The sequence below is a fragment of the Boleophthalmus pectinirostris genome, unplaced genomic scaffold, assembly GCF_026225935.1.
Source record: "Boleophthalmus pectinirostris isolate CB_2022bp ecotype Guang Dong unplaced genomic scaffold, ASM2622593v1 HiC_scaffold_6, whole genome shotgun sequence".
NCBI classification, from domain to species: domain Eukaryota; kingdom Metazoa; phylum Chordata; class Actinopteri; order Gobiiformes; family Gobiidae; genus Boleophthalmus; species Boleophthalmus pectinirostris.
The window spans coordinates 40,480,858-40,498,357 of record NW_026571447.1 but is presented as its reverse complement, the minus strand read 5'-3'; the positions used below and the strand labels follow the sequence as shown (position 1 = coordinate 40,498,357).

At 45.7% G+C, this 17,500-nt stretch overlaps 1 protein-coding gene across 2 annotated transcripts in view; it reads right to left on the bottom strand.

Moving 5' to 3' along the window:
- LOC110171067 (raftlin-like) overlaps positions 1-17,201 on the bottom strand; it is a 215,895-nt gene extending 198,694 nt beyond the window's left edge. Inside the window, exon 1 of one of the 2 annotated variants that reach the window (XM_055164067.1) lies at positions 16,772-17,201. The gene's annotated coding sequence lies outside the window, so the exon portion shown is untranslated. Of the gene's footprint in view, positions 1-13,702; positions 14,029-16,771 lie in introns of those variants that run through there. The other variant, XM_055164068.1, reaches the window with a different exon arrangement.
- Between the last annotated feature and the right edge of the window lie 299 nt (positions 17,202-17,500).

Here is a 17,500-nt window from a genome sequence, read left to right as displayed (position 1 = left end):
TTAATTCAACTTTTTAATGTTAATTCAACATTTTTTGTGTTAATTCAGCTTCCACTAGTGTTAATTAAATTTCCACTAGTGTTAATCCAACTTTCTTTAGTGTTAATTCAACTTATTTTAGTGTTAATTCAGTTTTCTTTAGTGTTAATTTGTCTCCTTCCACCACTTCAAACTCCCGCGAGAGTAGAACCAGTTTGAACCAGTTTTGTTCATAATTTCATCTTAAATTAACTCAAATAAAGTGTCAAAATAAAACTCCTCTGTGTGTTGTTTAGTTAAATCAGGATAACTCTACAAAGTGTTATCTGTTTACTCTCTAAACGTTCATTTAACTCTGGATTTCAGGTTAAACGGGAACTTTGGTCCAGTTTTACTTAATGAACATTTCCAAAAAAAAAAAAAGTTAAATTAACTCTAGAACAGAGTGACTCAGTTTTAACACAACAGTTTTTGGCTGTGAAAGGACAAACCAGTAACATCTCCACAAAGAAAAGCGTTAGAAAAGTTACACAGTGCAGCTTTAATTTATCGCTCTGAGATGGGAAACAAGTTTAAAACAGTTACAGAAGAAAAACAGAAGAATTATTACCAAATCTGTTTTTCTCGATCAAGCAAATTTCTACTGGACGAAAGTAAAAAAAAAAAAAAAAAAAGCTGAAATCTCTGGAGGTGGGACAGAGTTTTGAGTTTTAAAGACGTAAACAGACGAATAATAAAGAGTTAAATAAAAAGTTTGTTTTTGACGAGGGACGAGCGTGAAAATGTGGGTCAAAGTTCACAGAAAAGTTTGAAAGTCGACGAGGGGAAAGTGGATCATCTCAGACACAGACAGAACATGCAAACAACACACCTCCTCCCTCCTTCTCTCCTTCTCTCCTTCCTCCTTTTCTCCTTCTCTCCTTCTTTCCTCCCTCCTTCTCTCCTTCTTTCCTCTCCTTTTTCCTTCTCTCCTTCTTTTCCTCCTCCTTTTCTCCTTCTCTCCTCCCTCCTTTTCTCCTTCTCTCCTCTCTCCTTTTCTCCTTCTCTCCTTCTTTCCTCCCTCCTTTTCTCCTTCTCTCCTTCTTTCCTCCCTCCTTTTCTCCTTCTTTCCTCCCTCCTTTTCCTCCTTCTCTCCTCCCTCCTTTTCTCCTTCTCTCCTCCTCCTTTTCTCCTTCTTTCCTCCCTCCTTCTCTCCTTCTTTCCTCCCTCCTTTTCTCCTTCTCTCCTCCTTTTCCTCCTCCTTCTCTCCTTCTTTCCTCCCTCCTTCTCTCTCCCTCCTTTCTCTCCTTCTTTCCTCCCTCCTTTTCTCCTTCTTTCCTCCCTCCTTTTCTCCTTCTTTCCTCCCTCCTTTTCTCCTTCTCTCCTTCTTTCCTCCCTCCTTTTCTCCTTCTCTCCTCCCTCCTTTTCTCCTTCTCTCTCCTCCTTTTCTCCTTCCTCTCCTCCCTCCTTTTTCTCCTTCTCCTTTCTTTCCTCCTCTCTTTCTCTCCTTCTTTCCTCCTCCTTCTCCTCCTCCTTCCTCCCTCCTTTTCTCCTTCTTTCCTCCCTCCTTCTCTCTCCTTCTTTCCTCCCTCCTTTTCTCCTTCTCTCCTTCTTTCCTCCCTCCTTTTCTCCTTCTTTCCTCTCTCCTTCTTTCCTCCCTCCTTTTCTCCTTCTCTCCTTCTTTCCTCCCTCCTTCTCTCCTTCTTTCCTCCTCCTTTTCTCCTTCTTTCCTCCCTCCTTCTCTCCTTCTTTCCTCCCTCCTTCTCTCCTCTCCTTCTTTCCTCCCTCCTTTTCTCCTTCTTCTCCTTCTTTCCTCCCTCCTTCTCTCCTTCTTTCCTCCCTCCTTTTCTCCTTCTCTCCTTCTTTCCTCCCTCCTTTTCTCCTTCTCTCCTCCCTCCTTTTCTCCTTCTCTCCTTCTTTCCTCCCTTTCTCTCCTTTTCTCTTCCTCCTCTTTCTCCTTCTTCTCCTTCTTCTCCCTCCTTCTTTCCTCCCTCCTTTTCTCCTTCTCTCCTTCTTTCCTCCTCCTTTTTCTCTTCTTCCTCTCTCCTTTTCTCCTTCTCTCCTTCTTTCCTCCCTCCTTCTTTCCTCCCTCCTTTTCTCCTTCTCTCCTTCTTTCCTCCCTCCTTTTCTCCTTCTCTCTTTTTCATTCTTCATCTGGAACTGATTAGTGGCTCTTCGGTTCAGCAGGTTAACTCTTTCTTTCTTCCTCCCTCCTCCTCTTCTCTCGTTCTAATCACATTCTCTCTCTTCTCTTCTTTCCTCCTTCTCTTTTCTCTGTCTCCTCCTCCTCTCCTTCTCCTCCTCTTTCCTCCTCTCCCTCCTTTCTCTCTCTCTCACCTTCTTCCTCTCCAGACACGCTGATCACATTCCTCTCTCTCCCTCCCCTCTTCTTCTCCTCTCTTCTCTTCCTCCCTCCTCTGTCTCTCCTCTCTTCTTCCTTCTCCTCTTTTCCCCTCACGCTCACCTCTCCTCCGTCAACATTCCTCCTCTCCGTCTCTCCTCTTTCCTCTCTTCTCACGCTCCTGCCACAGCAATCACATCCCTCCTCCTCTTCTTCCTCTCTCCTTCCTCCTCTCCTGCTTCTCTTCTTCCCTCACCTCTCCTCCTCTCTTTCTCCCACGCTCTCCTCTCCTCCGTAAACACACTTCTTCATTCCTTCTCTCTTCTTCTTCTTCTCTCGTCTCTTCTTCTTTCCTCTTTTCCCTCCTTTCCCTCTTCTCTCTCTTCTTCCTCCTGCCTCTTGTCTCTCCTCTCTCTTCTCTCTCTCCTCCCTCTCTCCCTCTCTCTTCTTCTCCTCCGTCTCTCCCTCTCTTCTTCCTTCTCCGTCTCTCCCTCTCTTCTTCCTCTCCGTTCTCCTCTCTTTTTCCTCCTCCGTTCTCCCACTCTCTTCTTCTCCTCCTCTTGTCTCTCCCTCTCTTCTTCCTTCTCCGTCTCTCCCTCTCTTCTTCCTTCTCCTCACCTTCACCCCTCCTCCATAAACATGCTTCTTTCCTCTCTTCTCTCTGTCTCTTTCTTTCCTCTCTTCTCTCTGTCTCTCCTTTCTTCCCTCTCTTCTCTCTGTCTCTCCTTCTTTCCTCTCTTCTCTCTCTCCTTCTTTCCTCTGTCTCTCCTTCTTTCCTCCTCTCTTCTCTCTGTCTCTCCTTCTTTCTCTCTGTCTCTCCTTCTTTCCTCTCTTCTCTCTGTCTCTCCTTCTTTCCTCTCTTCTCTGTCTCTCCTTCTTTCCTCTCTTCTCTCTCCTTCTTTCCTCTGTCTCTCCTTCTTTCCTCTCCTCTCTGTCTCTCCTTCTTTCCTCTCTTCTCTCTGTCTCTCCTTCTTTCCTCTCTTCTCTCTGTCTCTCCTTCTTTCCTCTCTTCTCTCTCTTCTTCCTCCTCCCTCCTCTCTGTCTCCCTCTCTCTCTCCTCTCCTCTCCTCCCCTTCTCTCTCCTTCTCCTCCTCTCCCTCTCTCATCTTCTCGTCCGTAAACTCGCTCCTGACAAAAAAAAAATCCCATCCCTCCTTTCCCTCTTTCCTCCTCTCCTCCTTCGTCTCTTTCTCTCACGCTCTCCTCTCCTCCGTGAACATTCCTTCTCTCTGTCGCTCCCCTCTTCTCCCTCCTTTCCTCTCTTCTCTCGCTCTTCCTCTCCTCCAATCTCCAATCACATCCCTCCTCTCCTCTCTCTTCTTCCTCCCCCTCTCCTTCTCCTCCCTCCTCTCTTCTCCCCTCTCCTCTCTTTCTCTCACTCCCACCTCTCCTCCGTAAACACACTTCTTCATTCCTCCTCTCTGTCTCTCCTTCTTTCCTCTCTTCTCCCTCCTTTCCCTCTTTTCACTTCTCACGCTCTTCCTTCCCCTCCTCTCTCTCTTCTTTCTCTTCTCCCTCTCTTCTCTCCTTCCTCCTCTCACTCTCTCTACTTCCTCCTCCCTCCATTCCCTCGCCTCCTCTCTCCTCCCTCCTCTCCTGCTTCTCTTCTTCCTCTCTTTCTCTTTCTCTCACGTTCACCTCTCCTCCGCAAACACGCTTCTTCCTCCCTCCTCTCCTTCTTTTCGCTCCCTTCCTTTCCCCCTTCTCTACTTCCTCCTCCTCTCCTCCTTTCTCTCTCTCTCCCTCTCTCTTCTCTCTCACGTAAACTCGCTCCTGAAAAAAAGCACATCTCTCCTCCTCCGTCTCTCCCTCTCTCTCTCCTCTCTCTTCTTCCTCCTCTCCTCTCTCTCTTCCTCCTCTCCTTCCCTGCCTTTCTTCTTCCCTCTCTCCTCTCCTCCTTTCTTCTTCCCTCTCTCCTCTCTCCTCCTCCTCTCCCTCTCTCCTCACCTCCTCCTCTCCCTCTCTCCTCCATCTCTTCTCTCACGCTCTCTTCCATAAACACACTCCTTACAAAATAATCACATCCTCCTTCTCCTTCTCCTCCTCACTTCTTCCTCTCTTTCTCTCACGCTCTCCTCTCCTCCGTGAACATTCCTTCTCTCTGTCGCTCCTCTCTTCTCCCTCCTTTCCTCTCTTCTCTCGCTCTTTCCTCTCCTCCAATCTCCAATCACATCCCTCCTCTCCTCTCTCTTCTTCCTCCCCTCTCCTTCTCCTCCCATCTCTCCTCTCTCTTCTCTCCTCTCTCCTCCCTCCTCTCTTCTCCCTCTCCTCTCTTTCTCTCACTCCCACCTCTCCTCCGTAAACACACTTCTTCATTCCTCCTCTCTGTCTCTCCTTCTTCTTTCTCTCTTCTCCCTCCTTTCCCTCTTCTCACTTCTCACGCTCTTCCTTCCCCTCCTCTCTCTCTCTTCTCTCCTCCCTCCTCTCACTCTCTCTACTTCCTCCTCCCTCCATTCCCTCGCCTCCTCTCTCCTCCCTCCTCTCCTGCTTCTCTTCTTCCTCTCTTTCTCTTTCTCTCACGTTCACCTCTCCTCCGCAAACACGCTTCTTCCTCCCTCCTCTCCTTCTTTTCGCTCCCTTCCTTTCCCCCTTCTCTACTTCCTCCTCCTCTCCTCCTTTCTCTCTCTCTCCCTCTCTCTTCTCTCTCACGTAAACTCGCTCCTGAAAAAATAATCACATCTCTCCTCCTCCTCCGTCTCTCCCTCTCTCCTCCCTCCTCTCCTCTCTCTTCTTCCTCCTCTCCCTTCCCTGCCTTTCTTCTTCCCTCTCTCCTCACCTCCTCCTCTCCCTCTCTCTATCTCTTCTCTCACGCTCTCTTCCGTAAACACACTCCTGACAAAATAATCACATCCTCCTCTCCTCCTCCTCCTCCCTTCTTCCTCTCTTTCTCTCACGCTCTCCTCTCCTCCGTGAACACGCTTCTTCCTCCCTCCTCTCTCTCTCTCCTTCTTTCCAGTCACATCCCTCTTCTCTATCTCCCTCTCTCCCTTTCCTGCATCTCTTCTTCCCTTTCTTCTATCCTCCTTTCTCTCCCTTTCTTCTCGTCTCCTCCTCTCCGTCTCTTTCTTCTCTCACTCTCTCTTCAGTAAACACGCTCCTGACATAATAATCACTCTCTCCTCCTTTCTCCCTCTCCTTCTCTCCTCCTCCTCCTCTCCTCCTCCTCCTCTCTCCTCCTCTCTCTCCTCCTTCTCTCCTCCTTCTCTCCTCTCCTCCTTCTCTCCTCCTTCTCTCCTCCTCCTCCCCTCCTCTCTCCTCTCCTCCTCCTCTCCTCCTCCTCTCCTCCTCCTCCTCTCTCTCCTCTCTCTCTCTCCTCTCTCCTCTCTCTCCTTCTCTCCTCCTTCTCTCCTCCTCTCCTCCTCTCTCTCTCTCTCCTTCTCTCCGTCCACACCACTCCTTCCGCTCTGAGATGGAGGGATGAGGGGGACGAGTTCAGATCCTGATTGGACTCAGGAAGAGCATTTTTAACATTCCATTGCTTGTCCAGTCCCAGTCCCAGTCTTAGTCCCAGTCTTAGTCCCAGTCCCAGTCCCAGTCCCAGTCCTTAGTCTCAGTCCAGTCCAGTCTTAGTCCAGTCAGTCCAGTCCAGTCTTAGTCTCAGTCCCAGTCTTAGTCCCAGTCCCAGTCTTAGTCTCAGTCCCAGTTTAGTCCAGTCCCAGTCTTAGTCCCAGTCCCAGTCTTAGTCCAGTCCCAGTCTTAGTCTAGTCCCAGTCTTAGTCTCAGTCCAGTCTTAGTCCTAGTAGTCCCAGTCCTAGTCCCAGTCCCAGTCTTAGTCTCAGTCCCAGTCTCAGTCTTAGTCCCAGTCCCAGTCTTAGTCCCAGTCTCAGTCTTAGTCCAGTCCCAGTCTTAGTCTCAGTCCCAGTCTCAGTCCCAGTCTTAGTCCCAGTCCCAGTCTTAGTCCCAGTCCCAGTCTTAGTCTCAGTCCCAGTCTTAGTCCCAGTCCCAGTCTTAGTCTCAGTCCCAGTCAGTCTTAGTCCCAGTCCCAGTCTTAGTCCCAGTCCCAGTCTCCAGTCTTAGTCCCAGTCCCAGTCTTAGTCCCAGTCCCAGTCTTAGTCTCAGTCCCAGTCTTAGTCCCAGTCCCAGTCTTAGTCCCAGTCCAGTCTCAGTCAGTCTTAGTCCCAGTCTCAGTCTTAGTCCCAGTCCCAGTCCCAGTCTTAGTCCCAGTCCCAGTCAGTCTCAGTCCCAGTCTCCAGTCTTAGTCCAGTCCAGTCTTTAGTCCCAGTCCCAGTCTAGTCCAGTCCCAGTCTCAGTCCTTAGTCCAGTCCTAGTCTTAGTCCCAGTCTCAGTCTTAGTCCCGGTCTCGGTCTCAGTCTTAGTCCCAGTCTTAGTCCAGTTTCGGTCTTAGTCCCAGGCTTAGTCCCAGTCTTAGTCCCAGTTTAGTCCCTTAGTCCCAGTTAGTCCCAGGCTTAGTCCCAGGCTTAGTCCCAGTCCAGTCTAGTCCCAGTCCCAGTCTTAGTCCCAGTCTTAGTCCCAGTCTTAGTCCCAGTTTCGGTCTTAGTCCCAGGCTTAGTCCCAGTCTTAGTCCCAGTTTCGGTCTTAGTCCCAGGCTTAGTCCCAGACTTAGTCCCAGGCTTAGTCCCGACTTAGTCCAGGCTTAGTCCCAGGCTTAGTCCCAGTCTTAGTCCCAATCGTCGTCAGTCTCGGTCTTAGTCCCAGTCTCGGTCTTAGTCCCAGGCTTAGTCCCAGGCTTAGTCCCAGTCTCAGTCTTAGTCCCAGACTTAGTCCCAGACTTAGTCCCAGGCTTAGTCCCAGGCTTAGTCCCAGTCTCAGTCTTAGTCCCAGGCTTAGTCCCAGTCTTAGTCCCAGTCTCGGTCTTAGTCCCAGACTTAGTCCCAGTCTCAGTCTTAGTCCCAGTCCCAGTCTTAGTCCCAGGCTTAGTCCCAGGCTTAGTCCCAGTCTTAGTCCCAGTCTCGGTCTTAGTCCCAGACTTAGTCCCAGTCTCAGTCTTAGTCCCAGTCCCAGTCCTAGTCCCAGTCTTAGTCCCAGTCCTAGTCTCAGTTTCAGTCTTAGTCCCAGTCTCAGTCTTAGTCTCAGTCTTAGTCCCAGTCCCAGTCCCGGTCTCAGTCTTAGTCCCAGTCCTAGTCTCAGTCTCAGTCTTAGACCCAGTCTTAGTCCCAGTCTTAGTCCCAGTCTTAGTCCCAGTCTTTAGTCCCAGATTTAGTCCCAGACTTAGTCCCAGACTTAGTCCCAGATTTAGTCCCAGTCTCAGTCTTAGTCCCAGTCTTAGTCCAGGTCTCGGTCTTAGTCTCAGTCCCAGTCCCGGTCTCGGTCTCGGTCTTAGTCTCGGTCTCGGTCTCTGCAGAGTCGATCTTTCCTCTCGTTCCAAACCGAGACGCCAACATAAACGTGTTTGTGAAACGGTCTGGATCCGCGTTTGGATCCGACGCCGGAGCTCGAGTCCAAGTGGAACCGCGAGCTGTCGCCGTTTCCGTGGAGATGAAAAACCCAACGCGTCCAGATGGTTCGTTACACGGAAAAGAATCAGAGACGACAAACGAGGAAAGACACGGAACATGTGAAGGTTTAACAAACGGTTTAAAGTCCACGGTGGAACTTTTCTGGCACCGCGTCCGTCAGATGATTTTCCAGTAACCATGACGACCAGATTTACAAAACGGTGAAGGAACAAAATGAGTTGGTGATAATAAAACTGAAACGAGTTTGTAATTAAGGAAAAGTGTTCAGCGCTCGGACGTTTATGAACCAGGACTAAACCAAGACTAAACCAGGACTAAACCAGGTCTAAACCAGGTCTAAACCAGGACTAAACCAGGTCTAAACCAGGACTAAACCAGGTCTAAACCAGGTCTAAACCAGGTCTAAACCAGGACTAAACCAGGTAAACCAGGTCTAAACCAGGTCTAAACCAGGACTAAACCAGGTCTAAACCAGGACTAAACCAGGTCTAAACCAGGTCTAAACCAGGACTAAACCAAAACTAAACCAGGACTAAACCAGGTCTAAACCAGGACTAAACCAGGACTAAACCAGGACTAAACCAGGACTAAACCAGGACTAACCAGGACTAAACCAGGACTAAACCAGACTAAAACCAGGAACTAAACCAGGACTAAACCAGGTCTAAACCAGGACTAAACCAGGTCTAAACCAGGACTAAACCAGGACTAAACCAGGTCTAAACCAGGACTAAACCAGGACTAAAACCAGGTCTAAACCAGGACTAAACCAGGTCTAAACCAGGTCTAAACCAGGACTAAACCAGGAAAACTAAACCAGGACTAAACCAGGACTAAACCAGGTCTAAACCAGGTCTAAACCAGGACTAAACCAGGTCTAAACCAGGACTAAACCAGATCTAAACCAGGTCTAAACCAGGTCTAAACCAGGACTAAACCAGGTCTAAACCAGGACTAAACCAGGACTAAACCAGGTCTAAACCAGGACTAAAACCAGGTCTAAACCAGGACTAAACCAGGTCTAAACCAGGACTAAACCAGGTCTAAAACCAGGTCTAAACCAGGTCTAAACCAGGACTAAACCAGGACTAAACCAGGACTAAACCAGGACTAAACCAGGACTAAACCAGGACTAAACCACTAAACCAGGACTAAAACCAGGACTAAACCAGGTCTAAACCAGGTCTAAACCAGGACTAAACCAGGTCTAAACCAGGACTAAACCAGGTCTAAACCAGGTCTAAACTAAACCAGGTCTAAACCAGGTCTAAACCAGGTCTAAACAGGTCTAAACCAGGTCTAAACCAAAACTAAACCAGTAAACCAGGACTAAACCAGGTCTAAACCAAACTAAACCAGGACTAAACCAGGACTAAACCAGGACTAAACCAGGAAACCAGGTAAACCAGGACTAAACCAGGACTAAACCAGACTAAACCAGACTAAACAGGACTAAACCAGGACTAAACCAGGTCTAAACCAGGACTAAACCAGGACTAAACAGGTCTAACCAGGACTAAACCAGGTCTAAACCAGGTCTAAACCAGGTAAAACCAGGTCTAAACCAGGTCTAAACCAGGACTAAACCAGGTCTAAACCAGGACTAAACCAGGTCTAAACCAGGACTAAAACCAGGTCTAAACCAGGTCTAAAACCAGGACTAAACCAGGTCTTAAACCAGGACTAAACCAGGTCTAAACCAGGACTAAACCAGTCTAAACCAGGTCTAAACCAGGACTAAACCAGGACTAAACCAGGTCTAAACCAGGACTAAACCAGGAAACTAAACCAGGGGTCTAAACCAGGACTAAACCAGTAAACCAGGTCTAAACCAGGTCTAAACCAGGCTAAACTAAACAGGACTAAAACCAAAACTAAACCAGGACTAAACCAGGACTAAACCAGGTCTAAACCAAACTAAACCAGGACTAAACCAGGACTAAACCAGGACTAAACTAAACCAGGACTAAACCAGGACTAAAACCAGACTAAACCAGGACTAAAAACCAGACTAAACCAGGACTAAAACCAGGTCTAAACCAGGACTAAACCAGGACTAAACCAGGTCTAAACCAGGTCTAAACCAGGACTAAACCAGGAAACCAGGTCTAAACCAGGTCTAAACAGGTCTAAACCAGGACTAAACCAGGTCTAAACCAGGTCTAAACCAGGTTAAACTAAACCAGGTCTAAACCAGGACTAAACCACCAGGTCTAAACCAGGACTAAACCAGGTCTAAACCAGGTCTAAACCAGGTCTAAACCAGGACTAAACCAGGTCTAAACCAGGTCTAAACCAGGTATAAACTTTTAGTGTTAATTCAACTTGTTTTAGTGTTAATTTGTCTCTTCCCTCACTTCAAACTCCCACCAGAGTAGAACCAGTTTGAACCAGTTTTTTTCATAATTTCATCTTTAAATTAACTCAAATAAAGAGTAAAAATAAAACTCCTCTGTGTGTTGTTGAGTTAAATCAGATTAACTCTACAAAGTGTTATCTGTTTACTCTCTAAACCTTCATTTAACTCTGGGTTTGGGGTTAAACAGGAACTTTGGTCCAGTTTTACTTCATGAACATTTCCAAAAAAAAAATGTTTAAATTAACTCTAGAACAGAGTGACTCAGATAAACACAGAGAAAATGTTAAAATTGATTCTGTGAGAGTCAATTTTAACTCTTCACTTTTTGCTGTGTGGGAAGGTTTAATGCTGCGAACTGTGGAACATTCCAGAAAAAACAATCACATCTCCTTAAAGAAAAACATTTGACGGAGCCTCCACCAGAAAAGTTACACAATGCAGCTTTAATTTATTGCTCTGAGATGGGAAACAAGTTTAAAAGTTCAAATCTGTAAATCGTCCAGTTACAGACGAAAAACAGAAGAAAAACAGAAGATTTATTACCAAATGTGTTTTTCTTGATCTGGCGACGTGTTTTTAAATCAAATATTCTCACGTTCGAGGTTTTGACTGGAAACTGCGTCACTGCAAAAACTCTAATCTGTCCGAGTGAAAAGGACGAAAATTTAAGTTTTATCGTAATTTGAGTGAATTTCATTTGACAAGTGAAATGTTGAACCTGAGCTGAGTTTCCCTGATGAAAACCTGGAGCCCAAACGTTTTGTGTCCTGATAAATCTCACATTTTACAAGTACGACAGAGTGTGGGATTTTTCTTTAGGTTCTCAGGCTCCTCCAACGGAACCGTCTCAAATAATCAATAATCAAATAATCATTCTTCTACAAGTAAAACTATTAAAGCCGTGTTTATCTCTGTCCATTCGTCTGTACGTCTCTGTGGTAGAACCGGGTGAATCCTCCTGAAACTACGGTCGTAACACCCGGTCCTCACTTCTGCCGTAAATCTTTTCAGTTCAGTTATGAGTTTGGAGATTCATATCATCACTCGTCTGACGGGTCTGGACTAAGGATGGGCAGGATGAGTCGATTAATCGTTAATTGATCATTAAGAATTTTGTGGATTACTGTTACGACCCGGGTGGATCAAACATATTAAAGACGACACAGGAGGCGAAAAGGTTAAAGTAAAAGATGATTTTATTTTTAAGTTAATTTGAATTTACTTTAAAAGCTGTAAAACCCTCCTGTGCCCAAAAACATAGTAACAACTGAAAGGTGAACCTGGTCAGCGCCAAACAGAACTAAAATGATGCAGCACCAGGCCAACCCCGTACAGCAGGAGAACCAAACGTCCGTTTTTCCCTGGACATGTCTGTATTTTGCATCATGTCCGGGTCGTCCGGGTTTTTTTTATAAAGTGATGCAAATGTCCGGGTTTTCAGTATCGTTCATTAAACTGAGCGTCTCTCGTCTGTGACTCAGAAGGAGCGAGACACAAACAGTCGGTCAGTCTGCAACATACCGAACACAAATGCACATTTAACAGTGACTTGTACAAGAAATTCTCCGTTTTCTGTCCCGGTCGGGACAAGTGTGAGTCCATGTGCACAGGCTGAGGTGAGAGTATCAACTTTATATTTTATAATTATTCTATCTGTTTTAAGTCTGTAAAACCTCAGCACAAACTTTATACACTTTTCTCCGACAGGATCGACAGGTGCAACACTTTTTACTTCCTTCTTAAAACTTGTTGCTGCTGTCGTCCTTTTGTTATTTTCCTTCTTTATGTAACGAACTGAAGATTCATTTATTCCGTAACGGAGCCCAACAGCGCAGAGTCCTGCACAGGTCCATTTATGGAGACCCCCAGTACAGGACCGCCCTGCGCAGTACAGGACCGCACCTGCGCAGTACAGGACCGCCCCTGCCCGTTAATTACCCACCCGTGTGTAATTACTACCCGCCTGTAATACACAATACGCGTTCATACGCTGTTAAAAAAAAAAAAAAAAAAAAAAAAAAAGTGCTTCTCAGAGCAAAACAACATAAAAACAACATAAAGAAGAACAGAGGACAGTCGACTAAAAGCCTGTCTAAACAACAGTGTCTTGAGCTGCTTTTTAAAGCAGTCGATAGAGTCGGCCTCACGTAGGACCAGGGGCCAGGTTCCATCATTTGGGAGCCACAGCCTGAAAGCAAACGTCACCCTGAGTTTTAAATCGGGTTTTTGGGATCATCAAGAGACCCTGACCTGAGGACCGGAGGTTGCGGCCTGAGTTGTAGGGGGCAGTAAGTCACTGATGTACTGGGGCCTGTCCATTTAAAGCTCCACAAGTTAAAACCAAAATATTAAAATCAACACGGAACTTAACTGGAAGCCAGTGCAGTGAAGAAAAAACTGGTGTAATGTGAGTTCGCCTGTTTGCTATTGTTAAAAACCTCGCAGCCGCATTCTGTACAAGTTGCAGCCGCTTAAATGTAGAAGCATTAAAACAAGTAAAAAGAGATTCTTAATCGACAAACCAAATGTAGGTCGCTGTGCGTAGCGGCTTTTCCACTGAGTCATGTCCTTTAGTCCGACAGAAGCTGAACCACGTCAACGACACAAGAGCTGTTTATTTCTTCGCTTAGTTTATGCAAATGAGTCATGCAGTTTTAAGTTTTGTTTTGTAAATCTGCATTAAACTCATTCTAATGTCAAACAGCTGATGTGGCTCTAGAACGATTATGTTTATATGTCGTAAAGTTGAATTAACTTTTGCAGATTAGAAGATAGTAATGATGATCATTTTAATATAAAAACGTTAATGATTAAAGGTTGTATGGAGGATTTTTTTTTGTTTCAAAGTGTCAGTGAAAGATTAAAATACCATTACAGAGACGCAGCAGCTTTGTAATTATGATGACCAAAAAAAAAAATGACAAAAATCTATCAACTGTGGACGTGTTGAGGCCAGATAAACATCAGCCAATAGAAAACGAGGCTCCCTCATTTTCTATTGGCTGTTAGGTTGTCAATCAAACTCCCTAGTATAAACTGACTCGTCGGAGCGCAGGGATTACGTGGTTTACGCAGCGGTTCTTAGAGGCTTTTTCGAACTGTCGCTTCCTCGCATTTCGCACAAAGTTTGTCGCGACGGCGGACGAGAATCCACGACCGGTTCGCCGCAAAAGAAAGTCGGTTTTTGAGGTCGATGAAAGAAGAAGAGAAGAGGAAAAGGAGCAAAGCCAAACTGAGGTGATTCTTGGAGATCTCGTCCAGCGATGGCGCGACCGAAGCAGACGAAGGGTCTAAAAACTGACGCGTCGGTCGCTGAATTACTTCTAGACAGGAAACTTCAACAGTAATTCTGAACGCGCACAAGGACTGTCGCTGTATTTCTCTTCCCTTAAAAAAATCCTCTATACAACCTTTAGTTTGATGTTCACTTTTTCGAGGAATCCTTCCCAGTGTGCATGACCGGAAGCCCGAAATTCATGATGCCTGTATTGCTACGGAGCCTAAAAATGACACTGTACATTCTACAAACATTGTGAAATAAATGGTCCTAGTTTTTGTGTTTGGACTAAACATGATTCATTCTGTATTCACTTCATAAAAATTAAATATAACACACACACACTTTACCGTTGTTGAATTGTTCCCCAGTGGCACCGCTGCCGTGTTTCTCTGTCACAAGTGTTAACCACCTCTCCTCACAAACAGGAAACGAGCCTCTGATTTTAGTTTCTGTTGCCAAAGCTTCAGTGGAACGACTCGTCTTCACTCGTGGTCTGAGAAACGTCCTGCCTCACACACGGCGGCAGGTCTCCACTTATAAACCGCTTTTTACAGATTCGCAAGAGCCACGTTTCAAATTTATGTTCTGAAAATGTGGTTTTTGTCTCAAATAGAAACTACTAAATCGAGAAAAGCGTTGGTTAAAAGTGTGTACGTGCCGTTTGTCACCAAATCTCCACACAATCCTGCTGCACGTTGCATCATTTCAACCGTCATGTTCTTATAAAACTCTGAATTTAGTTGGAATTTCCTACATTACGCAAAACTGACTCTTGTGTGAGCGAAAAGAACAAAATCATCACCAAATGATGCTCAATAACTCACCACTTGAACATCTTTAAAAACCACTACAGACCGTCATTTAAACTGGAAATCACACGTTGAATAAAATTAGAAATAAATGATCCAAACGTAATTGCAATTATATTATTTATAAACCTCCAAACTCCAAAATTTTACGATTTAGGTTATGTTTAAACTGAAATGAATCACCATATCGGAAACAATCTGCATCGTTTCTGTGTCCACAAGTCTCCTCTATCCTCACAGCTTTGAGCACATTTGTTTACGTTTTACAGAAATTAAACTTAAAACCACATGACTCATTTGCATAAACTAAGTCTACGTTCACACTGCAGCCTGAAGTGACCCATGTTATTAGGTTCTTTTTTTCAGACCCAGAGTGTTATTTCATCCCTGACAGTTTGTTCTGTTCACTAGCGTCTTCCTCAGAGTCACGTGATGTTTCCTTCTCAGGTTTTGCGTTCTGTTGCTATGTTCCTTTTTCCGTTTTATTGCAGGATTCTATATTCTCCAAACAAATATTATTCCTGCAATAAAACAAACATCGGGGAAACGGGGAGGGCGTTCAGTCCACGAAAAAAGGAACATAGAACAGAACGCGAGAAGGAAACAGCGAAGGCGAAACACGAGCAACAAAACACAAAGCAGAACAGGAACAACTCAAATCGGCCGTTTCTGACCAGTGTAAAAGAGAGAAACCACGTTATGGACGGGGACGGAGCAAACATCACTGGGACAGAGGAAAACAAACATCGCCGCTGGATTAAAGAAGCAATCGAAATACAGAAACGTGCCCACAGGACTGTAAACCGGGACGAGGGGCTTTTTTACTCTCACACACCTGGGATACTGTCCTGAGGAAGTGGGACTGCAGGTGGCGCTGTCGTCCTGCCTCCACCGGTAGGAAGACGGCGCCAAAACCTGTTTAAATCAGCTGACCAGACGCGTCACAGAAACATCACGTGACTCTGAGGAAGACGCTAGTGAACAGAACCAAACTGTCAGGGATGAAATAACACTCTGGGTCTGAAAAAAGAACCTAATAACATTGAATATCGGAAGACCAAATGAATCTCATTGGACTATTACGCTGAAGTGACCCAAATCTGATTTTTTGACAGTCTGGACGACACAGATCAGATTTTTTCAAACGTGACCCAGGACACTTGGACATGTGCTCCTGAAACCGACACATTTCTGATCTTTGGACATGTGACTTCAGTGTGGACGGTCAGGTCACATTCATCCCACCTACACGTCATCAACAAGACACAAACGTACACAAACGTTCCTCTCGTCGTACGAAACTTGAAAATCGCTCTCCCACCGCCCTCGGCTCCGTCTCCACATCCACACGTGTAAGTTAAACAAACAAAAAAAAAGAAGCCATGTCCACTTAAAGACACACTACGGAACATTTCAGGCAAAGCAAACGAGCCACAGACAAACAGGTGCAGATAAAACGAGAAAAAATTAAACTCATTATAACGCCGTACAATATGTCAAACTTGGACTGCTCCACCTTGTGATGTCACGCGGTGATACAGGAAGTGCTCCAGTGTGTTTTTAAACTCCAAACACCTTCACTAGAATCATCTGGACGACAGAGACGAAGATCATTTTCTCACTTTGAATGATTTAAATTTGAAAAAACATGTTTGACTTTTTTACATTTTGAGTTTTTTTTTAAGTTTTGTGTTTGAAAACTTTTAAAAAATATAAATTCTGTAAAATTTTCAGCACACACACAGTATTTTACTTTTCAGTTTTCGAGACGTTGACTTGAAAACTGTATCACTTCATCATGACATCACGAGGTGGAACAGAGCGTCTCCAGCTTTAGACAGATGAATAATACAGGGGTAAAAAAAGGGGAAAAAAATCCTTCCATTTTTCATTGCTCATTTTGCTTATTTTGATACGATCATAAACGATAAATGACGAGTTTGTACGAGCAAAACACAGCACAATACAAGAAAAAAAGAAAGAAATGGGGTTAAAATTATATTTAGTCTGTATTTTTCTATAATGTAGAATATTTCTAAAGTTTCGTCATCAATGTACAGAAGCAACAACAGAATTTTTGAATTTTTGACTCCGAAATGTTCTTTTGTGTTGTTTAATGTGTGTGTGTGGTGATTGTTTCTGGTTTTGGCCCAAACTCGAAATAAAAACGAATCAAATCAAATGAAGAAATGTTCAGTTAATTATTTTCGTGATATGTGAAAGGAGCAGGTTTATATTTTTATCTTCTTCCTGTTCCTTTTGTTCGTGCAGCAAAAACGAGACAAATAAAGATCGGATCATGTTCAGTGTTTGTGTGAAATGTCACGTTTGTTCGTTGTTTTTTTTCTTTAAGTTGGTGTAAACAGAACAACAGCAAGAGCAACAAATACACAAATAAAAACTGAAATGTGTGTAAATGTTCAACATGTGTAAAATTTGTGTCGTTTTTGTAGTAAATGTTGGTTTTAGGTGTAAATCGATCAGATTTGTCCCTCAGATTTGTTCTTCAGGTTTGTTCGTTTGCTCCAGAAGCAGAAACAGAAACATTTGTTGTTGAGCCTCGTGTTTCTGTTTCGTGTTTCGTGTTTCGTGTTTTTCTTTTCTCACCTTTTCCTCCGTGGGTCCTGAAGTTGCGCGTGGCTCCGCTCAACCTTCCGCCGAAACGCGCATTCTACTCTCCGCGAACACGACGGCGACAGAAGCGGCGGCAGCGGCGGCGCGCGCTCCACAGGTCCGGGCTCCGGCTCTTCTTCGGCGTCACACGCGGGGGAAACGTGCGCGCGTGCGGGGCATTCTCCGGTGCGTCCGCGTGTGTCACACACCGGCCCCGCGCTCCGCCTCCGCGCGCAGCCTTTGTGTTTTCAGCGCGAGGACCGAGACACGACGCGGAGGGACGCGGCGAGAAGCGGCGTGAAGCGGCGTGACGAGCGCGGAGGAAAAACGGCGGCGGCGGCGGCGTGACGAGTCCGTGCGCCTCGCGCTCCCGCACCGATCTGAACCGAGAACGACGGAGCACGTAAAGACGCACAGACACGCACGGAGACGCACAGACACGTGCACACGCAACTGAGACGCACGCGCTCCCGGACTGACAGAGAGAGAGAGCGAGAGAGAGAGAGAGAGAGAGAGAGAGAGAGAGAGAGAGAGAGAGAAAATACAGAGGAGGGAGGGAGGTGGAAGAGCGAGAGAGAGGAGACAGGAGAGAGAGACGGAGGGATGGGAGAGAGAGAGAAAGAGGAGAAGATGAGGAAGAGAGAGAGAATGCAGGAGAGAGAGAGAGTGAGTGAGTGAGTGAGTGGCAGAGAGTGAGAGAGAGGAAAGGAGGGGGGAGAGAGA